The sequence below is a fragment of the Mustela nivalis genome (assembly GCF_964662115.1).
Source record: "Mustela nivalis genome assembly, chromosome: 7".
NCBI classification, from domain to species: Eukaryota; Metazoa; Chordata; class Mammalia; order Carnivora; family Mustelidae; genus Mustela; species Mustela nivalis.
The window spans coordinates 96,975,851-96,993,372 of NC_139026.1; positions in this window are offsets into that span (position 1 = coordinate 96,975,851).

The following is a 17,522-nucleotide window of genomic DNA, read 5'->3' on the forward strand; positions in this document are numbered from 1 at the left end:
CATGGTAGGTGCTCAGTAAACATTTTTGAGTGAATGAATAAGTAAAGTTAGCAACTCTTCCCTTGGGTTTATGTGAATGTTTCCTAATTCAATGAGCTTTCTTAAAAGCCTCTGTCTTTCTCCGTTTACATGATTCTTTTTACACTTTGAGTCCTTGAGCTTGTTATTCTGAGTCCATTCTCTTGACAAGAGAGTTATTTTATGTAGCCTGCCCAATACACACAAGTGTTGACTTTTGAAGCTCACACAGGTACAGAACTTCTCTGGTTGTTGCCTTCTGTGCTTCCCTGTTCTAATAAAATACAAACCAGAGAAGATTTTCAGTTATTTCTTTAGCCTCTTTTCATATCTGGGGAGTGAATACCAATCCATTTCAGTCTGAAGGGTCAGTGAGAGATCTGAGGCCTGATCCTGGCAGGGGTGAGGCTATATTTGGGATTAGAAGAAAATACTCCTAGTCCAGTGTAAACAGGAGAAATATTTTGAATATTTAATCCTATAATGGTGACAGTTTGTTCCATTTGGAAAAGGGGCTACTGATGTAGTTGAGTGATGCCTCATTTGCCCTTAGTTCACAATCAGTTGGTCAGTGAGGGAATTAAGCTTGCAGTGTAGGCTGCAGTACCTTCATACTTCAACCAAGGACAATAGCCAGGATAACTCACTTGAATTATGCATAAGCTTTGCTATCCTATTGCATGAAATGATCTTGTATTTTCTTTAAAATCAACAATTCAACTTCTCAATGGAATGCTGTGGACCTGACTGGGGATAAGAAGAGGTGTAACAATTTAAATGTGGTGCCAAATACAGTGTCTTGAAAGACAGTGACATGCTTTCTCACGTATTCTCTCAACAATCTTTTGAAGTGGGCAAAACAAGATTAACCAATTCCTGAACTTAAAAAGTTGAAGGCTATTGGGCCAGAAAATGGCAAAAGTAAGAACTTAATTTCAGATCTTCTAAGGCCAATCCATGGTGATTTCCACTCTATGATATATTTGACTTGAGTATATCACTTTGTTTTTAGCTATTTGGGACCAATGTGGCAATTTTTACTTCATGTCTCTTTTTATTCATCATTTACACAGAATCTACTGGCAGTCAATCATATTTGAAATAAACACAAAGAATGTCAGTTGTGTTTTCAGAGCAGAAGATACCAACAGGGGATTGAACTGCAAGAAGTTTTATTGGCTGAAATGCCCATGAAGACTAAAGGAGGAAGTAGGGGTAGGCAGAGAGAGCAGGAGAAGACAGGTCTGACACCAGTGAAAGGAGAGAAAGATGGAAAGATTGGGTAGGAAGAGCCTCAGACTATAGCACAGTTCTGAGGAATTTTTAGCTGGTCAGTGGGGAGTTCCTGAACTAAGTCCTCCCCACCCCTTAGAGTAGGGATTGGCAAACTATGGCTCATGGGATAAATCCAGCCTACCATCTGGTTCTGTAAATAAAGTTTTATTAGAATGCATTTGCACCCATTCTTTTACATATCTTTTATGGCTGTTTTCATGATAATACAGCAGAATTGAGTTGTTGCAACAGAGAGTGTATGGCTGGAAAAACTAAAAATATTTGTTACCTGACTCTGTAGAGAAAAAAAATTACTGACCTCTGCTTTCAAGTAATATAATGTGAAAATGGCCCATTATGGTATCCTCATCATGTTTAGTTAGTGTCTGAGAATAGCCTTAAAATATGCAGTCTTGGTATAAATGCTATCTCTGGGTGGACCCAAGAGTATTGGAGTTGAAGGCTGTTAATGAAATATGTTTCTCATAATACGTTCTTGTATAGGGAGATTTTTGTGGGGGCATCTCTGTGGCTGCCTCATAAGGAGATCTTAAATAACCATTAATTAAATAATTTGGTTGGAAAGGGATCTCCACCACATTGTATTGGAAGGGGAAATACAGAAACTGTGTGGCTAGAATCCTGAAGCATTTACTATGTGGCTCTTCACCAAAAAAGTTAATCAGCTCCTGGTCTAGATAAAAAGTATTATTTATCCCACAAAGGAGGTGGTTCTTTCTAATAAACAGGCAAATTGCAGTAAACTCTTGAACAATGCTGGGATTAGGGGCACCAACTCCTGTGCAGTAGAAAATCCATATATAACTTTTGACTTCCCCAAAACTTAACTACTCATAGCCTACTGTTGACCAGAAACCTCGCCATAAAGTCAATTAACACATACTTTGTGTGTTATGTGTATTATGTACTATATTCTTAAAATAAATAAGCTAAAGTAAAGAAAATGTTATTAAGGAAATCTTAGGAGAGAAAATACATTTACAGTACTGTCTGTATTTATTGGGAAAAAAAAAAAAAAAAACCAACCTGTGTATCAGTGGGCCCATGTAGTTCAAACCCATTTTGTTCAAGTGTCAACTGTAATAATCTACGTTATAAAGCAATTTCTTATAAGGCTGCACAGCAGGAATTATTTTTCTAGGATAGACTTGATCAAGTCTGTTTTAGTCGATAAAGGTGAGTTGCTGAGGGAGCCACAGGTGCTGGAAGGAACAACTCATGGTCAAAGACTGGGCACCTTGTCCAGTATTGGCAACCAATTACCTTTGTAACCTCAGTGTATCATGTCCCCTCCAAGCTTCAGAATTCCCATTTGTCATATCTGAGGTTTGGACTAGAGGGCTGTTAATTCTTTCTACTTCTAAGTGCAGCAAGAGTGTAATACAGAGAAGTACTAATCAAAGAGATTGACCTGAGCCAGCGGCCGCACCTCTGGTAGACTAACCTGGTAAAGATGACCCAGCGTGGTTGGGGAGGTATTCTCTGCCGAGTGTGGGAAAAACTGCAGCAAGGGGAGATTTGAAATCTTGCAGTAACACAAATTGTTCGCTTTTTAAATTTCAGAGTAAGCCAGGTTTTATTTATGGAGATGTTCAATTACATGATACTGTGGTCCATTAAGTGGACCCATTCAGTAAAGCAACTATTGGCAGCATAGACTTGTGGAGCCTGGCTGATGGCTGCCCTGGGGCTCTTGTGCTGCGACCTAGAAGAGAGGTTTTCTTCCCACTTACACGATTTGTTCCATTTTGTTGGAGGAAAGTGAGAGGCACACGTAATTATTAACTGTGTGTGTATGTGTATGTGCACACACATGTGCATTCACAGGAGGTGAGAAACACCAAGTCAATTCAGAAAACGCCACTACTATCTCTATGAAACCCAGACACTAAACGTTTTGTATATGCAATATAGGTTGTCCTTGTTTGATCCTCAGCTATAGCTCTGTGTTAACAGTGCTAGTGTCAAATCCCAGATAGTCCCAGGAGGGCTGGGAGGGGTTCATAGAAGGAAGAACAGTTCTTCCAGTAATACTGCATGTAGGGTTGTTAGAAGGTAAATATACAGGATGCCCAGTTAAATTTAAATTCAGATAAATAATGAATTTTTTAGCATCAGTAGTGTCCTGTGCAATGTTTGTTTTCTATTAGACAACCTTAATCTAATGAGATCCATTTCCTGGGAGAGTTACTAGATAGAGTAGATTTTAATGCCATGTAAAAGGATTGGAAAGAATGAGGGCACTCTAGAACAGGGGGAGTCGTGGTCGTTTTAATGCCTATCCTTACCATCTTTTCTAATCCCCTAGCTAAGTATGTGATACATTTTTTAAAGTGATAACATAAGAAATGAGCTTTAACTCTCCCCTTAGAATGATCAGAATTTATTTGAGGAACCTACAAGAACTTAAAGTCCAATGGTAACTATAGAGCTGACCCAGACCCAAATCAAACACTGTGATAATTGAGTTTTTTGAGTCATAGCAAGGGTGAGATGGAAAGCTATATTATGGTTGAGCTAAGAATATATTCTATCATTTTACAGGAAAATAAACTGTCCTGGAAATATAAACATCTCTTTTTGGACCTTATCTGAATCCCACTGAACTTACAAAATGTGAAACTTTGTAGTTGATTCAAAGCAATAATGAGAATTGTCACCCCTAGACCCTTCCTCAGTGGGCAAAGAGACATTGATAATACTGTCACTTGGAAGAGCGTGAGGTACTAGAGTGCTTTCTTAAAGAAAAAGAAAAGAAGGCCACACTGAAAAAGTGAAAAAACTTTCTATCATGAGCAAAACTACATTATAAACTTACTTTTGCAATACCTTTCTCTATGATTGTTCATTGTAAATTTGTGCTTATGCCGGCATAATTTTGACAAGCCTCAAAATATCTGCAACTGTAATTGTAGGATTCCTTTTTTAATAAAATAAAATTTGATCTACATCAGGAGTGGGTGGGTAGGGAGTTGCTAGACCTAAAGAATCATCATGAACATGTTATCAAAAGCAGACAAACCTAAGTTGAGTTTCATCCCCTAAGTTGCACAGAGACATTAACTAGAAAGTTAACCTTCACAAGGTTAGAAGCTGCTGGCAAAGTTCCTAAACACTGAAACCTTTTGAGATCTTTTGCTCCTTTTTTCCACACAATGTTTCTCTTCCTTTCATCCAGTAACTCATGTCCCAGGGCACATTCTCCCTCCAATTCCCTATCCGCTTATTGGCATGCAAGTAGCCTCATAATTGACCCACACTGTGCTTGGCATGGGGACTCTAATTTCTCGTTTCCCAACATACGTTGCTTTAAAACAAACAAACAAACAAACAAACAAACAAACTAGATTTTCAGCTCATCCTACCTTTTTTCTGATGTAAAATCTGGTTGGCTTTTTGAGATAATGTTCAAGACATGGCTATTCATTCTGTCGTGTTACTCTCCTGTCTTCCAGTCCCTCTCACGGCTGGCCAGGACTTCCATCACTGCAGAACAAATTCCTCCAAACTTTGTGGTGTCCCAGAACAACTGTTTTATGATGCTCACTGATTCTGTGGGTCAGGAATTCAGGTGTGAAACAGAGGAGATGGTTTATTTCTGCTTTAAGGTGTTTGAGACTCAGCTGGGAAGCCTCAAACAATGCGGTGGTGTGGGCAGGTAGTGACTTGAATAGCTGATGGCTGGAATCATCTGGAGGCTTCCTCACACATATCTAGTGTCTGGGCTGGAGTGCCTCAAATGTTGGGCTTACCTGGGACACTCAGCCAGAATAAATACACATGACTCTCCCTGTGGCTGGAACTTCCTCAGAGTGTGGTGATCTCAGGGTAGTCGTCCTGTTTTCAGGGCAGCTTGGGACAGCAAGAACAGGTGCTCCAGCAGCACAAGGCAGATGCTGCACAGCATTTTATGACCTAGCTTCAGAAGTCACAGAGTATTACTTCTCTTGTACTTTATTAGGGCAGTCATAATCCTTCCCAAATGTAAGGGCAGAAAACATAGACTTTACCACTTGATGGGAGGACTGTCCAGGAATTTGTAGCCATGTGTTAGGATTGCCGTACAATATCAGATGTTAGATGGGTTTCTTATCTATGTGAAAGGCAGAGTCAGCTACAGTGGGCATCCTAGACATTGCTCATCCTAGATATTCCTCTTATGAGGATAGCAAGCTGAAGAAGCATTGTGTTTGTGACTGACAGGGAGTGAAACATACACACACACACACATACACACACAGAAAGAGAGAGAGAGAGAGAGAGAGAGAGAGAGATTTAAGAGTACCAGAGATAGACAAACATGCTTAAAAAGGAGGTCCAAGACCTCTAGAGGATGTGCTTCAGGGAGTGTATGTACCTCTGAAATTGTTTGAAACATTCTGTATGTGCATTTGGGGGAGCATTTTGTTATTGTATATGTGAAGACTTTCGCCTCCAAAAATTTAAGAAATACCAAGTTGAGGCAAGCAAATGTAAACTAGAGTTGTGTGAGGACAGGTGCTGTGTGTATTTCGTATCAAGGGAATGAATTTTTGAAATGTTAAAACTAAAACAGATAAATCAGGCAGGATGGATGGGAGTTCTGATGCATTGGTCCACAGACTCAGGTATGCAAGAAATAATGCATTTAAAATTTTCTATGCTTCAGTTTAAATCTGGTTCTAAATCCTGATTCAGCTGAGGTCCCAGTCCCTCACACCCACCCTGGGGATGTGCCAATGACTTACAGTTCTATCCATGGCCAGACACGAGGATGCCTGGTGTGTGGTCCCTATTGGTTACAAACTGGGCACTGTGATCTCATGCAGGGTGGTTTCCCCAGGTTCAGACATTATTTATACACCATGGTTAGAACCAAAAATCCTTGGGAGATTAAGAATCTGCTGCTCAGGAGTCAGTGAACTGTGCAGTTTTTTTCTTCTAGTATCTTGCCATTTCCCAAAAAGGGAATCTTGTGACCCTTCAACCTTCATCTCCTGTCCACTTTGAGGGAGGCTATTTCATCCCTCAACCCATCAGAATCGTGGTCTCTTCTTTCCTCCTCCTCCTGTTCATCTGGCAAAATCTCTTGAACAGTCTAGGGCTCAGGGAGGAGCCCAACACAGGGCTCAATCTCACAACCCTGAGATCCTGACATGAGCCTAAACCAAGAGTCTATCGCTTAACTTACTGAGCCACCCAGGTGCCCCAAGTATTACCCATCCTAACCTTAGGCCATATTCTTGGTTTACCCCATGTTAACTTGCATAAAGCACTATAAATTGGTAATCCCAATGCTGTCATATCACCATAGAATCTCAGAATTTTTAATTAGACTCTAATCTCCCATCTTATATTTCATGTTTCAGGATAAGGAAAAGAAAGTCCTTTTTTTTTTTTTAATTTTTTATTTTTTATAAACATATATTTTTATCCCCAGGGGTACAGGTCTGTGAATCACCAGGTTTACACACTTCACAGCACTCACCAAAGCACATACCCTCCCCAATGTCCATAATCCCACCCCCTTCTCCCAAATCCCCTCCCCCCAGCAACCCTCAGTTTTGTGAGATTAAGAGTCACTTATCATTTGTCTCCCTCCCAATCCCATCTTGTTTCATTGATTCTTCTCCTACCCACTTAAGCCTCCATGTTGCATCACCACTTCCTCATACCCTGAGATAAAACAAACAAACAAAAAAACCCAGGGTTACACTATCTCGGGCTATTTCCCAAAGTATCTGAGATTTTGATTGCTTTCTTGTAAGTCACTGATGCTTTGCTTCTGAGTTTTCCTTTCCTAAAAGAAGACAAATGTTCAACCCCTGCTTTGCATGAAGTATCCTTCTAGCATTCCTAATGGTGGCCATCCAGCCTTACCACTTCTGGGGTGAAGAATTCCCCAATGCTTTAAAAAAAAAAAAAAAAGGCTGTGACAATTTTGGTCCACTCCAATCACTAGAAAATTCTTTCTTATACTGAGTCAAATTTATCTCTTTGCAACTTCCATATACTATCTTCATTTTGTCTTCTCATATAATATAATCAAATCTAGTCTCTCTTATTTATTTGTTCCCTTCAACATTTGAGCACGGTTATAAAATTTCTCTTTGGTTTTCTCTTCTGCCAATGAAACAGAGTTACTTCCTTCCACTAACTTATTTTTCAAATAACATGATTTCCACAGCTGTGATTATCTTGAGTATTCTGTTACAGATGTAGTTGCTAGCCCACAGAATTCTCTCTCCCATGCTCTTGCTCACTGAGGTCAAGGACTACACCTCTTATTTACCACCATGTCACTGTTTCTAACATGATTTCTGTTAGAATCATAGGCATATTGTAGATATTCACTAAATATAAATTGAATTAATGAGATTAGAAAACGTAGTACCTAGAAATAATTTATAGTGGTTACCAGTAAACAATTTCAATATTCTATCTTAAGCTTTCCTATACTTATTTTTTTTTACAATGAGAATATATTGCTTTTGTAATCTGAAAAGCAAAGCAACAATACCACTTTATTTTTTAATATGTTGTACAAGACCAGATGTGATATTACAGATGTAATAGATTCATGCAGATCCTTGTAGAATTATTACTTTCCTTGTACTTGTGCTGTAATACTTCCATTGCAGTTTAATGTTGCATTTACCTTTTTTGATACTGCTCATTCAAAAACAGTTGTTTTGTGCCTATTTTATACAAACCACCCTGGCGTGTCTCAGGCGGCTGGCTCTGCTGCTATCTTGAATTGAGCTTGCAGTTGCCTTTCTTGTAGGTATTTTTCATATGAAGGTAGAAAGGACTGGGGAAAACACAATCATCTCTGTTGGTCAAGTTAACCTCATCCTCAGGTTGCGAGTTCCTTTCCTTTTGGTCACCTTTGCACTGTGTGGCTGTCATATGGTCTTCAAAAGATAGATGGGTTTTGAATGTCAAGTAATCTCAATCAATTTTCTGTTCTTTGAAAATAAGTTTCTTGACAAAACTGAGTTTAGCATTTTCTCTGACATCTAGGAACATTATAACATCTTCCTGCATCAGGGAGCTGGTCATAAACTTATGTTTTCTTTCTTTTTTTTTTTTAATTGCACATAGTATTTAAAAATACCTTTCCCACACTGAAAATATGAAATGAAAGCTTTAAGAGGGCAAATATCATTTTCTCTGTTTGGTACACAGCCTAAAACTGTGCCCAGAACTTACTGAATTCATTCTAATAGCTAATATTTACAGCAAGGCACACATAGAGAGTGCTTTACTTGCATTTTTTTCATTGAATATTCTCAGTAACATAAGAGATATTTTCTCTATAGGGGTTCTATTATTTGATTCGTTTTATTGATGAGGAAACAGGCTTAGAGAGATTAAGTTGGTTAGCAACATCAGGTAGCCAGTGGGTAGTTGAGCCAGGATTTGAATCCACAATATCCAATATCAGGGGCTGACTTCTTACCCACCATGCATCAGAGCTATCTTAGATAACTGAATGATTAAAAAGCTTTGTATCATTCTGGATGGTGGCCTTCCTAGTATGATTCATGCAGTCCATCTCTGCTTATTTACCTTGACTTCTAACTTTTTCACCTTCAGAAATGAATTTGGTACATTCAAGAAATGATAAGAAAGCCACTGTAGCTGGAGCATAAGGAACCAAAGGGAGATGAGTGGGATATGGGCTTCAAGATAAATGTTGGGACCAGAGCACACATGCTTTGGAGAGCTTTGAATTTTATGTCAGTGAAATTGAAAGTCATTGGAGGTTTTTTGTTTTTTGTTTTTTTTTTTAAATATTAGATTTAATTAGATTTAAACATTTTGTTTACTGTTGTAGATAGGAATAGTTGGGGCAAGAGGGGAGGAGATTTAGACTAGCTTGGCCACAGTAGGAGTAAAGAAAGTGCAAGGAAATTAGGATGAATTTTGGAGGTAGAGATCCTTAAGAGATAGGTGTTGAATTAATGAGTGTGTAATAGGTATAAAATACTCCAGAGTTATTGGCATGTAGCAAAACCCAGTAAGTGGTGGTTATTACATTATCACTATCCCTCCACTTCTGAGAGATGATATGACAGTATTAGCAGTCATGACTGATCAGCTTCCTACTCCAACTTTATCCTGGTCCCTTTAGCCCTTACTACTCACTCTACAGAAACTACTCTCTTAAAGTGACCGCCAAGCTGTTGAAATCAGTGTAATTTTATTTTTCATTCCCTGATATCTCTCTGAGCCTTTGACTTCCTGCCCCTTGAAATGCCTGGACACCTGGAATGATATACTCTTCTAATTCTTCTTGCACATCTCGTGGGGGTCTTTCTCTGTAGCTCCTTTTCCCCCTCCTGCCCTCTCTGAATAGAGGTTACCCAAGAATCTGATCTTGAGACCTACATTCTTATATTCCCGGCTCACAAGACCAAGTTCTCATCTCTGACCATATTTCAAGGTTAGTTCTTCCTTTCCAACTGATACCTTTTTCTTCCAAAGTCATGACTTAAAACTAGAAGAGGGGAGGGAACTTTATCTGTATCCTTCAGTTTCTCACTGAAGATTATAAAAATATAAATAATTAGAAATCTAAGAAGACACACAAAGCATAATTTATCAAGGATAGGGTTCTTATAGAAAACTAAATTTATGTTTATGGAATTAGGAAGAGTTTTGAATTTGGCCTAAAATAGCCATTCCTAAAATTAATCTTACATGTGCTTTTGGGGCTAGCTTATATGATATTCATTTTTACATCTTGAATAATTCATGTACAACTGACCAACGCAATAAAATATTTCCTCTTAAGCATATATTTATATCTCCTAACTCAGCTCTCAATTCTACTATATTCAATTTCTGTTTCTCGATGGGAAGAAGAATCCTACATAGAATGGAACAACAGATAATGAACTCCATTAAATGGGGTTGACTGAGTAGGGCTTACTGAAAAGATTTAAGCACAAATTAAATTTTATTTCTTGAGTTTTGAAGTTTCAAAAACTCTTAAAAGGATAAAAATTTATCTACAGACTTGACAGACTTTAAGGTAGGATGCAAACCCAACTGTTTTCTTCTCTAGTCTCAGGAGTTCTCTGTGACCCCTTTTGTCTGATCCTGGCATAAACCTGTTTTCCTGTTTTCTAAACTATGCTTTTTTTTTTAAATGAAAATGAATTTTAGAAAATGGAAAAGACTGATTGGGTGGCTTTCCCATCCTCTTGTATCCTAGAACATGTTCTTCTAATATCATGGGAAAAATTCTGCGATGTTTAAGAAATCAGGAGATTTTTCAGAGTATATCTCAGAGACTCTGAGGGGTTATAAGATATGGAGCTTTACTGGGGAGAAGCAGGGAAAAAGGAAAGCTATTCACGTAGTTTACTCTTCAGATTTCTACCTTGGGCACAAGTTTCTGGGCCCAGGCTGTTGACCTTGTAGTAGATGAGGGGGTCAGGCAGTTTTGGGTTTTCTCCCAAAGTGTATAGGCTTCTACACCACGGAGACCTAAAAGGAGGATTCCCCCATGGCACCTGGATCAGTGCCTCACACATAATGTACACTTTATAATGGTTGAATAAATGAGCAAATGGGAAGAAATAGCTCTTTTTACTTTGATTTTCAGAAGTATTGAGGATGTCAGTGCTACTGGTCTGAGTTAACTTGTATTATAGTCAATAATTTGAAAGTGATGGAGTTGAAAGGAACAAGACTGTACTTTTTTCTTCTATCTCATTGTCCTTTCTGACTGGATTGTCAAAATGTTCCATTATAAAAATTCCTAGCTTCCAAAGTGCTCTATAGTAGATCCTTCCATGAGAAAAAGTAACTTTATAATTTTTTTCTTTGTATCCTCATTTCCCATTCCTATTCACCACCTGCTCTTCAATTTATAATGATGTTCGTGTTTATTGTGACCTTTTTGCTTCCATATTTTGTAAAATGTGAGCTATCATATTGTGTGCATTAATTACAGTTTACATGGTATTGGGCTACAGATCTATTACTATTTTAATCTTTTTTTTTTTCTGTGAACATTATGATCAACTGGACAGTTGGGTGAATATCCAATCCATAACCTTTAATCCTGCATGGTCCTCCTTGGGGCCCACCTATCACATTTGATGTATTCACTCCTCAGGTCCTGGATACCTAGATTGCCTATGATTTCCCACTCCAAAAGTGGTGTTGGGGCAAACATACTGGTACCTGTCATACTACTGATGTAGATGATGATTTTTCAGAGCTTATATACCCAGGAGTGTGATTAAGAAGATATATGTGCAAAATTGTTTATTTGACTTAACTGCAGCCACTTTTCTCTCCAGAATGCCTTCCTAGTCTGCCTTCCCACCAGCAGTTATGAAAGTTCCCTTATTTTGTGTTTCTACCAGCTTGGCATTATCAGGCTCTCTACTTTTTGCTGGAACAATGGATATAAAGTGGTATCCCATTATTGCTTTAATTTAATTTTTTTTAGGATTAAAAAAATTAATTTTAAAAATTTTATTATTTTATTATTTAATTATATGACAGAGATCACAAGCAGGCAGAGTGGGAGGAGGAAGCAGGCTCCCCTCTGAGCAGAGAGCCTGATGTGGGGCTCGATCCCAGGACCCTGGGATCATGACCTGAGCTGAAGGCAGAGGCTTTAACTCACTGAGCCACCCAGGTGCCCCTTTAACTTACATTTTAAAAATGAATAATATTTTTACTAATGTTTCTTTTCATATGTTGACTTTTTGTGTTTTGTTTTCCCTAAATTGTTTTCTTTGCTTGTCCTCTGGTGGAGGCCCCTGTCTTTTCAGGGATTATAGGAATCCTACAATCCTACAATGGTTAATTGTAGGAATCCTTTGTCAATTTCAGACTTTGCAAATATCTTTTCCAAATCTGTCATGTCTCTGTTAACTTGGTCCATGACACAAAATCTTTGATGTTTATAAAATCAAATTAATGCTTTTGGCCTTATATTTTATACCATTAAGATAAAGAGCTCTATTATAAAGCTTTATGAAAGTAATATTTTATGATATTAAAAAAGGACAGAAAAAATTTTTTTGATAGTTTTATGCCAAACAACATTTCTGCCCAGTTGAACATGAATCTCTTCAATAACACTAGGGTTCTGCATTACTAGGATAACTGAAGTTTTCTGAGGTCCTAAGTAGAGAATGAGGTTTTCTTGTGGCATGTGTGTTACCTATGTGGAGAAGGCTTTTTGAAGAATAATCTTATTCCTGGCAAACTCCGGCTATTTGGCTCAGGGCTGTCTGGCAAAAAAGCATTGGCCTGCCCAGGGGCTAAAGAATTTAAATGCTATTGTGTCCTCCATAAATTCTCCACTGAGTGACTTTTTATCAAATCTTATTAAAAATGGATGATTAGAGAAAGACTGTGCTGTGAAGCCACAATGGTTTGTACCTCTGAGGTTTCTATTTTCCTTTTTTTTTTTTAATTTAATTTTGTATTTTTTATAAACATATATTTTTATCCCCAGGGGTACAAGTCTGTGAATCGCCAGGTTTACACACTTCACAGCACTCACCAAAGCACATACCCTCCCCAATGTCCATAACCCCACCCCCCTTCTCACAACCCCCATCCCCCCGGCAACCCTCAGTTTGTTTTGTGAGATTAAGAGTCACTTATGGTTTGTCTCCCTCCCAATCCCATCGTGTTTCATTGATTCTTCTCCTACCCACTTAAGCCCGCATGTTGCATCACAACTTCCTCATATCAGGGAGATCATATGATAGTTGTCTTTCTCCACTTGACTTATTTCGCTAAGCATGATATGCTCTAGTTCCATCCATGTTGTCGCAAATGGCAAGATTTCATTTCTTTTGATGGCTGCATACTATTCCATTGTGTATATATACCACCTCTTCTTTATCTGTTCATCTGTTGATGGACATCTAGGATCTTTCCATAGTTTGGCTATTGTAGACATTGCTGCTATAAACATTCGGGTGCACGTGCCCCTTCAGATCACTACGTTTGTATCTTTAGGGTAAATACCCAGTAGTGCAATTGCTGGGTCATAGGGCAGTTCTATTTTCAACATTTTGAGGAACCTCCATGCTGTTTTCCAGAGTGGTTGCACCAGCTTACATTCCCACCAACAGTGGAGGAGGGTTCCCCTTTCTCGGCATCCTCGCCAGCATCTGTCATTTCCTGACTTGTTGATTTTAGCCATTCTGACTGGTGTGAGGTGATATCTCATTGTGGTTTTGATTTGTATTTCCCTGATGCCGAGTGATATGGAGCACTTTTTCATGTGTCTGTTGGCCATCTGGATGTCTTCTTTGCAGAAATGTCTGTTCATGTATTCTGCCCATTTCTTGATTGGATTATGTGTTCTTTGGGTGTTGAGTTTACTAAGTTCTTTATAGATTTTGGACACTAGTCCTTTATCTGATATGTTGTTTGCAAATATCTTCTCCCATTCTGTCAGTTGTCTTTTGATTTTGTTAATCGTTTCCTTTGCTGTGCAAAAGCTTTTGATCTTGATGAAATCCCAATAGTTCATTTTTGCCCTTGCTTCCCTTGCCTTTGGCAATGTTCCTAGGAAGATATTGCTGTGGCTGAGGTCAAAGAGGTTGCTGCCTGTGTGCTCCTCAAAGATTTTGATGGATTCCTTTCTCACATTGAGGTCCTTCATCCATTTTTTTTTTAAGATTCTATTTATTTATTTGACAGAGAGAGATCACAAGCAGGCAGAGAGGCAGGCAGAGAGAGAGGAAGGGAAGCAGGCCCCCTGCTGAGCAGAGAGCCCCATGCAGGACTCGATCCCAGGACCCCTGAGATCATGACCTCAGCCGAAGGCAGTGGCTTAACCCACTGAGCCACCCAGGCGCCCCTCCTTCATCCATTTTGAGTCTATTTTCGTGTGTAGTGTAAGGAAATGGTCCAATTTCATTTTTCTGCATGTGGCTGTCCAATTTTCCCAACACCATTTATTGAAGAGGCTGTCTTTTTTCCATTGGACATTCTTTCCTGCTTTGTCAAAGATTAGTTGACCATAGAGTTGAGGGTCTATTTCTGGGCTCTCTATTCTGTTCCATTGATCTATGTGTCTGTTTTTGTGCCAGTACCATGCTGTCTTGATGATGACAGCTTTGTAATAGTGCTTGAAGACTGGAATTGTGATGCTACCAACTTTGGCTTTCTTTTTCAATATCCCTTTGGCTATTCGAGGTCTTTTCTGGTTCCATATAAATTTTAAAATTATTTGTTCCATTTCTTTGAAAAAGATGGATGGTAATTTGATAGGAATTGCATTAAATGTATAGATTGCTTTAGGTAGCATAGACATTTTCACAATATTTATTCTTCCAATCCAGGAGCATGGAACATTTTTCCATTTCTTTGTGTCTTCCTCCATTTCTTTCATGAGTACTTTATAGTTTTCTGAGTATAGATTCTGTGCCTCTTTGGTTAGGTTTATTCCTAGGTATCTTATGGTTTTGGGTGCAATTGTAAATGGGATTGACTCCTTAATTTCTCTTTCTTCTGTCTTGTTGTTGGTGTAGAGAAATGCAACTGATTTCTGTGCATTGATTTTATATCCTGACACTTTACTGAATTCCTGTATAAGTTCTAGCAGTTTTGGAGTGGAGTCTTTTGGGTTTTTCACATATAGTATCATATCATCTGCGAAGAGTGATAGTTTGACTTCTTCTTTGCCGATTTGGATGCCTTTAATTTCCTTTTGTTGTCTGATTGCTGAGGCTAGGACTTCTAGTACTATGTTGAATAGCAGTGGTGATAATGGACATTCCTGCAGTGTTCCTGACCTTAGCGGAAAAGCTTTCAGTTTTTCTCCATTGAGAATGATATTTGCGGTGGGTTTCTCATAGATGGCTTTGATGATATTGAGGTATGTGCCCTCTATCCCTACACTTTGAAGAGTTTTGATCAGGAAGGGATGCTGTACTTTGTCAAATGCTTTTTCAGCATCTATTGAGAGTATCATATGGTTCTTGTTCTTTTATTGATGTGTTGTATCACACTGACTGATTTGCAGATGTTGAATCAACCTTGCAGCCCTGGAATAAATCTCACTTGGTCTTGGTGAATAATCCTTTTAATGTACTGTTGAATCCTATTGGCTAGTATTTTGGTGAGAATTTTCACATCTGTGTTCATCAAGGATATTGGTCTATAGCTCTCTTTTTTGATGGGATCCTTGTCTGGTTTTGGGATCAAGGTGATGCTGGCCTCATAAAATGAGTTTGGAAGTTTTCCTTCCATTTCTATTTTTGGAACAGTTTCAGGAGAATAGGAATTAGTTCTTCTTTAAATGTTTGGTAGAATTTCCCCGGGAAGCCGTCGAGCCCTGGGCTTTTGTTTGTTTGGAGATTTTTAATGACTGTTTCAATCTCCTTACTGGTTATGGGTCTGTTCAGGCTTTCTATTTCTTCCTGGTTCAGTTGTGGTAGTTTATATGCTTCTAGGAATGCATCCATTTCTTCCAGATTGTCAAATTTGTTGGCATAGAGTTGCTCATAGTACGTTCTTAAAATAGTTTGTATTTCTTTGGTGTGTCAGTTGTGATCTCTCCTCTTTCATTCATGATTTTATTTATTTGGTTCCTTTCTCTTTTCTTTTTGATAAGTCGGGCCAGGGGTTTATCAATTTTATTAATTCTTTCAAAGAACCAGCTCCTAGTTTTGTTGATTTGCTCTATTGTTTTTTTTGGTTTCTATTTCATTGATTTCTGCTCTGATCTTTATGATTTCTCTTCTCCTGCTGGGCTTAGGGTTTCTTTCTTGTTCTTTCTCCAGGTCCTTTAGGTGTAGGGTTAGGTTGTGTACCTGAGACCTTTCTTGTTTCTTGAGAAAGGCTTTTATCGCTATATATTTTCCTCTCAGGACTGCCTTTGTTGTGTCCCACAGATTTTGAACCATTGTATTTTTATTATCATTTGTTACCATGATTTTTTTCAATTCTTCTTTAATTTCCTGGTTGATCCATTCATTCTTTAGAAGGACGCTGTTTAGTCTCCATGTATTTGGGTTCTTTCCAAACTTCCTCTTGTGGCTGGGTTCTAGCTTCAGAGCACTGTGGCCTGAAAATATGCAGGGAATGATCCCAATCTTTTGATACCGGTTGAGTCCTGATTTAGGACCGAGGATGTGATCTCTTTTGGAAAATGTTCCATGTGCACTAGAGAAGAATGTGTATTCTGTTGTTTTGGGATGAAATGTTCTGAATATATCTGTGATGTCCATCTGGTCCAGTGTGTCGTTTAAGGCCTTTATTTCCTTGCTGATCTTTTGCTTGGATGATCTGTCCATTTCAGTGAGGGAGTGTTAAAGTCCCCTACTATTATTGTATTATTGTTGTTGTGTTTCTTTGATTTTTTTATTAATTGGTTTATATAGTTGGCTGCTCCCACGTTGGGGGCATAGATATTTAAAATTGTTAAATCTTCTTGTTGGACAGATTCTTTGAGTATGATATAGTGTCCTTCCTCATCTCTTATTATAGTCTTTGGCTTAAAATCTAATTGATCTAAGGATTGCCACTCCTGCTTTCTTCTGATGTCCATTAACATGGTAAATTCTTTTCCACCCCCTCACTTTAAATCTGGAGGTGTCTTCGTGCTTAAAATGAGTTTCTTGGAAGCAACATAGAGATGGGTTTTGTTTTTTTATCCATTCTAATACCCTGTGTCTTTTGACTGGGGCATTTAGCCCATTTACATTCAGGGTAACTATTGAGAGATATGAATTTAGTGCCATTGTATTGCCTATAAGGTGACTGTTACTGTATATTGTCTCTGTTCCTTACTGATCTACCACTTGTAGGCTCTCTCTTTGCTTAGACGACCCCTTTCAATATTTCCTGTAGAGCTGGTTTGGTGTTTGCAAATTCTTTCAGTGTTTGTTTGTCCTGGAAGCTTTTAATCTCTCCTTCTATTTTCAATGATAGCCTAGCTGGATATAGTATTCTTGGCTGCATGTTTTTCTCGTTTAGTGCTCTGAAAATATCATGCCAGCTCTTTCTGGCCTGCCAGGTCTCTGTGGATAAGTCTGCTGCCAATTTAATATTTTTACCATTGTATGTTACAGACTTCTTTTCCCGGGCTGCTTTCAGGATTTTCTCTTTGTCACTAAGACTTGTAAATTTTACTATTAGGTGACGGGGTGTGGGCCTATTCTTATTGATTTTGAGGGGCGTTCTCTGAACCTCCTGAATTTTGATGCTGTTCCCTTTGCCATATTGGGGAA